The following is a 13624-nucleotide window of genomic DNA, read 5'->3' on the forward strand; positions in this document are numbered from 1 at the left end:
GCTGTAAAATGTGTTGTTTCGACTGGGGGATGGGTACAGCTCCCTCGCATCACTCTGTGTGGTAATCTCTACCCCTGTACCAAAAATCAAATGCTGCCACCCATTAATATATGCACTGTAAGTGAACATATCTTAAAGTGAAATATACACATTCAGTTCAATTGATCTTTCCTTTCAGAAGAAAGTGCACAAGACGAATGAGTATTTGCCTTTCAAAAAATGTAACCAACACTGGAACAATAACCTGAAAGAGTTCCAATAACTATACTGGCAAAGAATAAAAAGTACACACCTTTTAAACCCAACAATTTATATTGAAATATTTCAAGGAAAACAAAATCCAAACAGTAGACATGTGCTTTGATGACACTTTCATGTGGGCTTGTAGGTAAGCTTTTGCACTGGAAACATGCTAACATGGGGTGAAAAATGCTAGTAGCCGAACACTTGACTTGAGTGATCAAACTTTTTTGAATGCTAGCCTCAGATACACCTAAAAGGGGTTGCGTTCGCACCCGGAAAAAAGTGGGTGGCTGCTATCCACCCATATGTGTCCTCTCGACTTGTGCCCTGAAAATCAGCATATGGCCTGAGAGAATATAACCTCTCAAGTCTCCAGTCTCCAGTACTGAATCCTCTCTTCCCATATCCTGGGCACATAGTTAAGACTCACTTGCCCTCTCATCCTACCCTTCTCACTGCCATGTTTGGCATTCAACAATATTCTATTTTACAAAGAGAATTTGAAAAGTACACAAACCATGTTAAGGCTAATCATACAAATATATAAATCCTTCTCGAAATATGCTAGGCAAAAAGTTTACATTTGTGGCATTAATCACCCCACCTTGAATGGAAGACTAAAAATACCAGGATGCACTTCTGGAGAAAGCCCTTGCTGTGCTTGAAGCCTTCAAGAGACACCTAGAGTAAACTTCAGATTTATTTGGAGGAAAAAGAAAAACATAAAGACTGTTTTTCTTTTTCCTACAAATGTACTAATTATGCATAGGCTCGTAAAGGCTCCCAATATACCCATGGCCACCCTCACCTGTGACTTAACTCCGTCTCTGACCCTCCGAATAACAGTGAGGCAGCACTGCAGGCTGAGAGAGGAGCAGAAAGGACATACACAGTACGTAAGCGTGGAACATGAGGTGCGAGCAAAGAGGGGGAATACGAGGCAGAGTAGATGGGGCCAGGGGATAAGTGCAGAGCCGGCAGAAATTGGGGGGCAGTAGATGTCGAAGAGGTGGGTAGATTGGGGAGAGCAGGAGAGGGTATGCTATAAGGGAAGGCTATAACATGTGGAGGTGGTAGGAGATGCTGCTGGAAAGTAGGGGGGCAGTAGTGGTGGGGGTAAAGAAACGAGGGGCTAGGAGGGGAGTCAGAGAAGGAAGGATAAGTTAACAGTTGAAAGAGTTGGACAAACGGTAAAGGGGAGGTAAGGAAGGAAGGGTGTGTGTTGAAGAAGAACACACAGAAGACGGGGCGAGGGGAGCTAAGAAGATGGCGTGGCAAATGAGATTAGCAGACAGGTTGAGAAGGGGAAGGGCAGCGCGTGATGGTGGGGGAAATGTAAGCGGGAGCAGACGTGTAAGTGGGGGTTAACTAGAATGGGCTACGGAATAAGATTGCCAATAGCGGTCAGGGCTTGCAAATGTAGCACATTAAAATAGAGGGGATGAGGCAGAATAATGGGTGGGCGAGAGCGAGGGTTCAACATTAATATATTCAGACTAAACAGAAGGGAGATACAAGTGGGAGATAAATGGGCAGGCCGGGTGTAAATGGAGAGAAAGCGCACAAAGGGGCAAAGACGACACGAAAGTGTAACAGCCGAGAAAGCAAGTATGGAGAGCGCTTCCAAGCGCTAGCCCCCTTCAGTGCAAAGGCGTCACTGAATTCCGGCCCCACGGTGGCAGACCCTGGCTGAACAAAACAATGCTTTACTGCAGTGTTCTTCAAACGGGTGGGACGGGCCTTCCCAGATGGCTGTTTTTATTATAAAATATAAGTAGATGTTCTACTACAAGAGCCTGCTGCCCCACCCCCTTTGGACACCATCAAACGCTGACCTCCTTTTACTTACCGATTACAGTAACTGGCCGTGTGAAGTGGGCCCTCTCTGCTGTCCTGTACTACGGCCTGGTTGGGTAGCTGCCTGAACCACTTCTCAAGAGAGACAGAAGTTCTAGAAGGTGGCAGGCAACACCCACGTCACTAACACGCTGGTGCCCATCACCCAACCCCACCCACACTCTGTAATGAATGTCATCGACTGGCAAACAGCCAATGACATTCGCAAAATACCTGTTGCTAGCTTTTTCCCGCCCCATTCTAAAGTAAGAGGCTGGCTGGTGCGCTGTTTGCGCACAGATTATAATCTGGCGGGGCCACCCCTCTAGAGCCCCGCCAGTCTCCTATATTGTGTGGTGCAACGTAGAGTGCGTGGAGCTACGAGCTCCATGCATCTACAATACAAAAAAGGTGCGTAAAAGGGGACGCGCCCCTGTGTTGTAGCCAGGCCCAGTCATCAACATTGCAGAGCGGTCTGAATCAGACCCTGCTCTGCAATGTTGATGATTCGTGTTTGGGCCTCTCAGACTGAGCGGCAGTCATTAATTATTTATATATTTGTATTGTGCTGCCATGCAGCCCTGTATAAAAAAAAAATACAAAAAAATAATACGTTTTCAGTGTCTGCAGCACACTATGGCCGCCCTGGGGAAGGGGGGGCGGCGCCCCCCCGCCCTATGTAAGCAGCCGCCACTGACCATGGCATATAGACTCTGCTCATTTCTATCCACATCTCTAGCCATGTCAGTTCCTTCACACTAGCCCCTTGTGTCTCTCCCCCCACATACATGTGACAGGCCCTCTGGGAATATTTCAGAGCCTTGTAGCACCATTCTCATCCCCTCTCCCTTCTGGAAAACTGCATCACCCTTCAACCATCTCTTCCTGGTGCTCAGAAGAAAATAAAACATGCAATCCTCTTCCTCTGCTTATGACTGAATAAAACCTGTGTTTATTTCTAAGGCATGTCATCTTGTGACAGTGCGCAAAGCAGGCTGTTCACCCTTTAATTTTGTGTTGTTCTGCTTTTATTTTCTGAACCTAACCCTTAGAAACAAAATCTGTTTTAAGCAATCAAAGCTGTCCATGCACATGCTGTAATGTTGATATGTTAATGCCTGCAGAACCCCTTCATTCAAAATCAACCGTGCTGAATTCCTATTGCTACAACCACCCTTTCTTGTTTTACACTTAATTCTGGCTCAGGGGAAACATGCTCGCCTTGGAAGCAAGACGACACGGAGCACCTCGGGTCTATGCTTAGAAACCTCTGGTTATTAAGTGTGTTATAAATAACCTATCATATCATATCATACACATTAGTACTTAACATACTATATCACACACACAGAACATGCTGCAATATTAACATCAGTTGAACTGGTGGCACATCATTTCTGTATAAATTAGTGGCACCAGTTAAATGAGTGCACGCCATTTTCCTACATCTTCCCTGTTCTTCTGTAGAGCCCTGCCTAAACAAGGGTGTATGCAGAAGCATTACATTAATTCTAGCTAAAAATCATGTGCTCCGTTCAAGTGTATCTTTCTTCTGACAACGACTGTCAGTCCAAAAGCTATGGTATAACGTTTTATCGTAATCTCTATCAACCATATTATGATAGATGCCATGGTCACATCTATGATAACCAATCCCTTCTATGTACATTACCAAGCTCCCCATGCATGAACATCCTCGTCTGTCAAGCCCAAGTCACTCACCATGATATTATTTTGGTGTATACGCAGTTTGATTGTATACATATTTTTGTGCTTAAACAAAGGCTAATATCAGGATCTATGGGAAACCTATTTCTTTGGAAGAATTCAATATTATCCACTTAGCCTTCCGACAAGTCTTCATCAATATGAACTAATGTTAACACCCTGACTGTCACCACAGTATATTTTGTCACTGTCATATAAAGAAAACATTGTATTTTAGTGGTTTGACATTAAATGAACTATGATTAAGGTGGCTTCATGCAAGTACTCACCAGCCACATATGCTTAATCAATTTTGCATGTGCTAACTCCTCAGGAGTTAGGTTACTTATAGACACTGCACACCCATCAGCAATGCCCTGATCCGGGGGCAACCCACCCACTGCACTTGTTGCTTTAGGTACAAATGGCTTCCCAGGACATATGTAATTCTGTTCTTTGAATTTTACACAGGTATCTAATTTTGGGACTAGATACAAATCGGGCTCCCAGGTTTGAAAACCACTATTTCAGGAGTTACAATTTTGAGATATTTGTCACTCTGCCAGAAACCCACATTGTGCACCAACTTAGTCTGATAAATTAATTTTAGGGTGATATGTGGAACATTCAACAGAAATCCTATCTCCATCCGTTCCACATCTATATACAGGGGAATAGCAGTTCCCATTTAAAACACCAATTTCTCCTGAATTGTTTCTTCCTCTCTTTTTGTAATCTAAGCCATCATTTGCCGGATATCAGATGGCACAAAATACAAAGGAATGTGACCCTGTACCAGCTAATACACCCCACTTTGAACCTCCTGCAGAAACTGGGTCAAAAGACTTTCTATGGGATTTACACATTTAAGATGTCCTCCAATACCCTATCATGCTTAGCCAGGATATTTATGCTATGTTCTAACAGTGTTGATTGCTTGTTAAGGGTCAAGACAGATTGTTTTATGTATTGTACCAACCCCTCCTGTTTAATCCTGATGTTTTCCAGCGTCTGCTGGATCATTTTCAAGTCTTGTTCTAACTTCTGGCTTTGTCACCTAATGTGCTTGTTGACATTGCATTGACCGTTGACCCAGTTGTCCCAAGAAAGGCCCGAATTACTGTGACTACGATCACGGCAATCAGAAAACCAGCCATCCTTCACACCATTTTCTTTTTATAATGGGTTGAGTTCATAAAAGTCTTTTCCAACTTTAACAAGATCTCTCTTAACTCTCTTTGAGCTCCTTCTCTACGTATTTGTACCCACTGCTTTACTTGAGCCACCTTAATCTCTGAGACATTAAAGCATTTTTCTAAGATCAAATCCGGATTTACAGTGGTGTAAATGGTCTGATATAACATTCTCCTGTTTCCCAAAATAAAACCTGGGGCCTCCTCCACAACCATTTTTGATGCTGGTCCCTTTTCTATAAGAATTTTCCCATTTGTTGGTGTAGCACATGTTGAGGTTAATAATCAGATTATAACCAACAAATGTCTGCACACCAGAACACAATGCTTTCTCCCATGTCGCGTGGACAGCCGTGTCGTCACTTAGAATTGTTAATGATATTTCAAATAACCCCCCTAATTTGGAAATTCTTAAAATAAGCCATTTTGCCTATGCTTGCTGTGTTGCATTGTTTGCTCTGACTCCTATTGGCCTGCAGAGAGCTCTTAGTGATACATGTCCATCTTGTAGCAACAGATTTGATTTTAAATACAAATAAATCAAACATGTTAATGATGAATGATACTAGGAGAAAATTGGCTATTGAATCACACGTGTCCAGAAGTGCTTCAGCATTTTCAATATTTGGCCGTTGTAATCTATGCCAGGCCCTCTACACGGCTAGTCTTGGAAAGTCTACAAAGAAAAATGTAGGCAAGTGCTGCTGAAATAAGGCTTTTCCCTGTTTATGGTATGGAGCAGAAATGTGACTATTCTATGAATTATGGGATAAGGTTAAATCATTGTTGTGGAAGCGTATTTTATTCTTGCCCCATGGGACCTCGATTTCAGCTATACGACATGAGGCCGTTCTAATTTCATTATCTGCCCGAGCCGATTGGAAAACATTTCAGCTGTGGAGCAACGTTTTAATGTCTCCGGCCAATTGTTTGTTTACTGTGTTAAATTTTGAGCTGAGTTTGAACTCCTGTAGAGTTCTACTTAAATGGAAGTTGAAGGTGACCAAGCTGCTTGAGTCCTGTAATATTTCAAAAGCAGATCTTGTATGTTTGCCTCATAAGATTAAAAAGATAGTATTTGAAACAGATTGAATTAAAAACCGAGAATTAACAATGAACTATCATTGTTTTTATCATTTAACTTATGAAAAGAAGGCTTTCAATGTACTTCCTTCTTATTTGTGGAAAACATCCCTCTAGAGCCCATCGAAATGCTATGTTAGATTTTAAACTAAACTTGTTTTCAGGTGCAAGGGAAAAGATACCAACGATTCTAAGACAATGTAGATTCTTTGCTCAAGAAGTGGAAACACTATGTCACCTTCTAACTATTTGTCCGCTATTCCAACTAGATCGTTATACATTTTTTGCTCAATTTGTTTTAGATGAGTCATTTTTAAATTCTAAAATATTCTGGATAAGGATTTTAAACAGTATTGAAAGTTCACTGGATGTGGCAGTGTTGACATTTTTGGAACTGATTTTGAACATGAGATTGATTGTGTGTTGTTTTATTGTTTTCTGAAAAGTACTATTTATGCTAATTGTTGTTTTTTATTGCAAAGGTTTCTTTTTGTGTAAACCATAAGCAGTTAATAAATAAATTAAGTCCACTAAGAGGACAAAAAGATAGAGGAGACTAGATGAGGACACATCCTAACTCTAAAATAAAAGTCTGGTGTGTGGATTTATTTTACAGATGAAAAGAAACAATGACATATTGCCACCTACCACAGACCTACCACAATACAGGCAGTCTCATCATTCCACTTCCCCCCCCTGCCCAAGTAGCACTGCACCCTAAACTCCACCAACAGGAGGTCAGGCTGTAGTTGTGGTAAAGCTATATCCTTGTTCATTGATGACATCATTGGGTCAGGCTGTGCTGGGATAGACACTGGGGATTGTGAAAGTATTTGTCCTGGCCAAGAGTGAGGGAAGCATCGTCATTACTTTGTATGTGGCTGGCAATGAGGTAGAGTGTCATCTGACACTCCACTGATGCTGCTATCACAACCAGAGGAGTTTGCTGCACCAGCAATGTCTATGATAATTTATATGTCCTTTAATGCACATCCTAGTGTCACCTGCAGCAGGGCTTGCTCATTAAGGAGTTGCAAAAAGATTGTAGTTTGCACTGCATGCAACCTCCCTGACAGTTTTGCTCTCTGGCAATGACCAGACCGGCAGGAACATCATCGCTAAAAATTAATTCTGACCCATATTTCCCCACTCTGCTTGAGCAGGCCAAAATGCAGTGGCCCCAAGCTCAATCGTTTGAGCAGGCAAATGTGCATTGGCTTCAGTCTCTTCCTCAGGAGCCATCGGCTGGGCTACCACTTGCTTGTTACCACTGTTGCTCTCTTCACTCTCCACCTACACCATCACCTACTCCTACTTTTCCTTCTCCACATCCTCCCTTCCGAATCTGTGGTTACCATTCCCTACTGCTGCTGGGGTACCACAACCTTCCCACCAATGTTAAGGCCAACTACTCGTGTGCATGCTCCAGGAACTCCTTTGGTGACTTCTTGACTAGCACATCCTCCCCCTGACTGTTGGGCACCTGCCCCTCAGCCACGGTCCCCTCCACTTCAGCTGCTTACACCTCCCCCTTTGCCACTATCTCAATCTCTGCACATTCCATACCCCCTCCTGGCTGTCACTGACTTCTGCCTTTGAAACAGTGGGTGGGGAGTAGTCAATGTCCTCCTCTTTTCCACTAGTGCTCCTCGGCAGTCCCTGCACAAGAAACAACATGTTTCTGTATCTATGCACTAAGCTATGAATATGCAATGAAAATGCACTGATCCAGACACATAATTGCATTAATGCAAGACTCACAGAAAGGGAAAGGGTTGTCACGACACAAACCACAAACAATTAGGATAAGGAAGGTGCCTGAGCATAGGAGTTTTCCTTTGGTACACACATAACAAACACAGGAAAGAAAAAGGATTATAGAACTTTGTTCTGGTTTTTTAAAGTTTTGTCTGACAAAGGGAAGAGAGGAGCAGGGAAAAATACAACAGAAACTTTTTTTGTTTTTTAAAAACGTTTTATATGGGAGTAAAGTTACAAAACGACGTTAACAATGGGGCCTAATATAACACACATAAACAGGCAAGGGATTAAAAAAAGGATAAACACCAACAAAAAAATACAAACAACCAGCAAACTACTTCAAAACCTCTCAAAAACTCTCCTAAACCTTGCCAAAAGGACACCAAAACTCCCCCATCACACCACCAGCATTACCCGTACTCCTCTCTCCACATCTAAAGCAAACCCTCAAAGTAAGCAGGCAGTCAGCTGAACATTTTATATGCCCTTGAAACTTTTTTAGATGGCTGAAACCCACCCATTGGCTGGTCGAACTTCTTTATTATGTCTTGAGCCTCCTGATTGGAACCTATGACTTTATTGTATCCCCACCTCAAGGCCCCAGGCCAAAACTGACCTATAGGAAATCTTACAGAAATGCGGGTAGACTAGGCAGGTCTACGCAGATACACTTGACTTTCCTGGTAGGCACATTTTGGGAAGTTTGAACACCCTCACTGTATTTCCCCTCTTTTCCCATCATGGCACCTTGAATTGGTTTACTGCAATTTAGCTCGATATAAAACCCCATATAAAATAAGCAAATAAGAACTTAAAATCAGAGGTACAAATGTCACTTTCCATTGTGCATTAACATGAAAATGTAATTAATAGTTTTTTTTTAAGATTGTAGATAAGGTGACATGTTGTGTACAGTTAAACATTGGCAGACATCCATGATATGAACTTAGACATACATGTGTAACAGGTGGCTTCATAAGGTGTTGTATTGCATAAAATGGCACATTGTGGGTCAACCAAGTTTGCAGATACCCATGGTCTGCAAGACAAGGAACAGTGCCACGAACGCCCAGGTTCAAGACCTCACTGCGAAATCACCTTTTTCATACACCACCATCTATACAGCTAATCCCATCTGACCCCAGCTCCCTCATTAGAGTCAATTTCAGTTCTGCACTCAAACATGATAAATTCAGCCACAAGGGTTCCATTAGCTTCTCTCAAAATGTTAACTAGCGATTCCAAGAAATGTTAAATTTTCCTAGGCCAATATTATTTACCTTGTTATTGATGACCTATTGATTTCCAATCCTATTGTGTTGGTGATGCTACTTATTGGGCTAGACCCTTAATTCAAAAGATAATCAGATATGTTATGACTGGAATACATTTAAAGAAGAATGTATCTTTCTGTTGAATTAATGTGCTATCACATTAGCCATTGATAAGTAGTTCCTCACTGAAAACCAGGGGAAATGTGACCTGGTGATTTGTGTCACGTGGTTTAATCAGCTTGTAATCAAAGCTAGCTAAAACACACAAAAGATACCTGCTGTGCTATGGTAGGGTGTATGAAACTAATTAAAAATTAAATTTCACCTAGAAAATGTCACCAGGGAGGTGATATTTATTTTCCAAACTCCTAAAAATCCTTGCCCACATATTCCAGGACTGCGGCTATCAACTATTCTAAAATTCAGTGCTAGAATATTTGTGGAAAGTCCTTGGTTGTAGTCAGGATGAACATGTGAGTAATTATTTCCCCCTGACCACATTTCCTAAGGTGAAATTTTCACTGAATACCAATAATTATAGGTCTTGCTTTATTTCTGAATCAATTATTTGCAGATTGAAGAGGCATCATACATGAGAATACACTATTGCCTTTGTCAAGCCTCCCAAAGGTAAGGAGCCTACCGTCTGAGCTCCTCAGTGTGAACCTATACCAATTGGCACACATACAAAGATGATCGAACCTTGAGAAAAAGAAAATAAGCAGCCACAATAAACTGCTTATACTGCTTATAATGAGGTAGCACTATTGCTTTGTACATTTGTACTTCAAAAATCCCAAACACACAGGACTATTGAGGCTAAGGCCACCATGTACCAAATGCTCACTTGATAGTAACTTGATAAATACTGTCAAGCAATGTTGCTTCTTTGACTCTGGATAGGATCACCAATGTAGCAAAACACCTGCTCCCCATCTATCTCTTACTGTAGTGGCTCTTACTGATAGACGGAGTGTACCTCAGTGAATGGATAGCTTAAACACAACTTACTTGCCTTGGTAAAAGATCAATGCTCTGCTTCAAATGCACAATCATCAAGGTCGATAAATTGATTACTGTATCGGGGATTGTAAAGACAGCAATATGTAACACCAGTTTCCAAGAGCCTGTTGATAGCAGTGCTATGTAAAACACCAGGATAATTATATACCTCCAGCTCCGCTGTTGATTTTATAAACATAGGCTATGCCAGGAAACTTCATATGCCTCTGATTGAAAAGGAAACAAGTCAAAACACACCAATCAGTAGATGGATTATTGTAGATTGGTTAACTTTGAACAAACCAACCTTATTATGTCTAGATTTATTTGCACCTAGACAATTACAGCATATGTTTTGGGGTTTATGTAATCCGGGTTTGCTTCTCTGCAAAGGTGCTTATGAGAGCCCTAATATCAATATTCAAAAGACTATGTAATGTAATTGTATTGAAATAAATGATAAATGATATCCAATTTACTAAGCATGTTGAGTTAGTTTAAGGTGCTGATGAGATAATAAACAACCCTGGCATATGGGTTGTGATATATGAAACCAAGAAAACAGTTTGCAAGTGTGGGAACTCCCATCCTCTTCACTCTATTAATGGCTCAACAAAGAGTCCTGGTAATTTGAAAGCGTGTATTGAATAAGGTTTCTTTTGAAACATCAAATTCACAATCATATATATATAGAATTCAGTGCATATCTGAAAAACACACACAGTCGGATTATATTTATCAAACTTGGTAGATTTATTTGTAGGTCAACGTGCTTCATGTACAATCACTTCTTCAGGGGCAATTGAACAGATTTCAACCTTTTATATCTAGAAAAAATATTTCAATGACACACATTAGTATTAATTCTGTTGATGTAATGTTCAGTATTATTCAAAAGACAATAGATTTTGGCATTTGTTCATATATCTGTTTTTTACATTATATATACAGGCTGCCTTATTGCATTTCAAGATAATAATCACATTTTCAAAAACAAACCATGTTAAGAAAGAAAAAAAACAATAATAACCTGGCTATTATGGGCCATTCTGTCTTGTGTATATCAACAGTGTCAGCACATTAGTAAGCTATCTTTATTATCTCCAGAACAGTTCTACCTAGATTGGAATACCCAAAAGAAAAATATTGTCAAATATCACATGAATGCCCATTATATTTAATTTAAGCTTACCCAGAATGTGGCTTAAAACAACCAAGTGTCTTCTGTTTTATATTCATAAGAATGTCTTGTCAAAGAAGATAAACCCAAGAGGGTGATTAGTTGTTATAAAGATGCAGTCCCCTGCATAGAAGATATGGGACATAGTATGAGTAAAAATCTGAATTCTTAACAGGAAGAATTAAGAGGATTAAAAAGCTTGTAAATCTCGACTTACCCAGGAAATGTGTAATAAGGAATCTCCCAATGTTTGGAAGGCAATAATTAGAGGTCTGGAAGTACGTCAAACGGATGTTCCAGGAGTTACGTGGTTAAGAGTTAGTCAATTAATGACTGATCTTAAGAAGCCCCGGGTGGGATCCTAAATGTAATAGAAATTCCCCAGGTCAAGTTTAAGTAAATGGAGAGAAGTTCTATATTAACTAGACTCCAACCCGCAAAGAAACTCACTAGATTCTGAGATTTGAAAAGTATAGTCACAGTGGAACTCCGCCATCACTTCCAGGAACTGCTTCCTGGACGATGCTGTAACTGAATGAAGGGCGGCCTTAAATACTGTGATTGTGCCGTCAATACCCCACATGGCATGCAACATCACAGTGTCACGTCACAGTGTAAATACTGTGACGTCATGGTGCATATGCGCGACATGCCATCAGGTGAGAATTGCATTTTGAAAAGTACAGTTTGGTAAGATAAATTAGATATATGTAAATAATATAGAAAATGAGAAAGATGTTGCACTAGTACAAGGTGCAGAATCAATACTAGTGTAAATATTAAGATGAAAAGTTGCAGGATGTCAAATGATAAGACTGCAAATGTAGTTGTTGTGTAAGAAAAAGATCCCCTTCGATATATAAATAGATAGAATGAGTATGCCTGTTGTCAAGTCCAGTAAGTAACATATGAAATAGAGAGTGTGTGTACTCGGTCAAGAGTAAATCAGGTATTCTGTTATTGAGTCCCATTCAAGATCTAAAAAAGGATCAACACACGTTTTTTTGTCATCAATTGAAAGGTCAGTGATTGATGTGCCCCACTTGGTATAATCACACAAGTCGAAGACTGATTACATATATAGTGCCAAATGGTCTGTCTCAAGAGAGTTCACAATCTGATCTTGCAATGGTTTTACAATATTACCCAAGATAAAGTGCATCCTAATTAGTAACATAGCACAGCAAGATGTAATCTACCATGATATCTACTCATTCCTTCTCTGTATGTTCTCATGTGTGTTATATGGTTGAGTTCTTATCTTATCCTCATGACCAGAACCCACAACCATGTACTGTGTAGTATACTGTCATAGATGTTGAACAGTTTTAGACCATATTAGTACGCTTTAAACCATATCAGGTAATTTTTAAGATCTTAGAATTCTAAAGGTTTAAAGAAAAGGACCCAAATAAAAGTCTTCATTGAGTCTCAATGGTGCCAATGAATCCAGTCTGTGGATCCAGAATAATTCTTTCAGTGCTAAACGTTTAGCCAGATCACCTCCTCTGGGTAGCTGTTTAATGACTTCTAAGACAACCCATCTCATGTTGTGTCTGATATCCTCGAAGTGCCTGAAGTCTGGGGATTTTGCATTGCTCGTTCTGATGTTTGATTTGTGTTCTGTGAGTCTTTCTTTAATTTTCCTTGTGGTCTTGCCCACATAATATTGCCATAAGGGCATTTGAGGGTATATATCAAATGTTTACTTTAACATCTTGCATAGTCCTTGGGGGTCATTACAAGTAGGGCACAAAGGGATACAGGGCACTGGTGCCGGTAATCCCTTTACACCCTACTACGAGTCCCCCCCTGCTTTTAGCAGGCGTTAAGGACAGGACCCGCAAAGGGACACCGGGGTCAATAACGGTACCGTAATTTATGGTACCGTTATTGCCGCCTTCCCCCTTCCCATTGAGCCCTATGGGGGCTCAAATGGGAATGGGGAATGGCCCTAGTGAATGGGGTATTACCGGTCCCTCTGACCTCGGAATGGACCGGTAATTACTCCATTCACCAGGCCGGAGTCGCAATGATTTTGGAGGCAGCCATGCGGCAAATAGTGGCGTGGTTACCTCCAAAGTCGGAATGAGGCCCCTTGAGTTGAATTTTCTTGCCACTATTGGGGTGGCAAATATGATCTCCTTTCAAAATGTTTGAACAGTGTAGACAGTTCAAACAAGCAAACGTTCCATATTTTTGGTTTTGAAAGAAATTGATGACGTTTTTTGAAATTTTTCTGCCTTGATCAGTGAGTCTTTAAAATTTCTACCTCTTTTGTAGGCTAGCATGGGTGGCTCAGGGAACAATTTGTTAAGATTTGCATCAGATTTGATGAGGTCCCA

Source organism: Ambystoma mexicanum, chromosome 8, assembly GCF_040938575.1.
Source record: "Ambystoma mexicanum isolate Mex_15411 chromosome 8, UKY_AmexF1_1, whole genome shotgun sequence".
Classification (NCBI taxonomy): Eukaryota; Metazoa; Chordata; class Amphibia; order Caudata; family Ambystomatidae; genus Ambystoma; species Ambystoma mexicanum.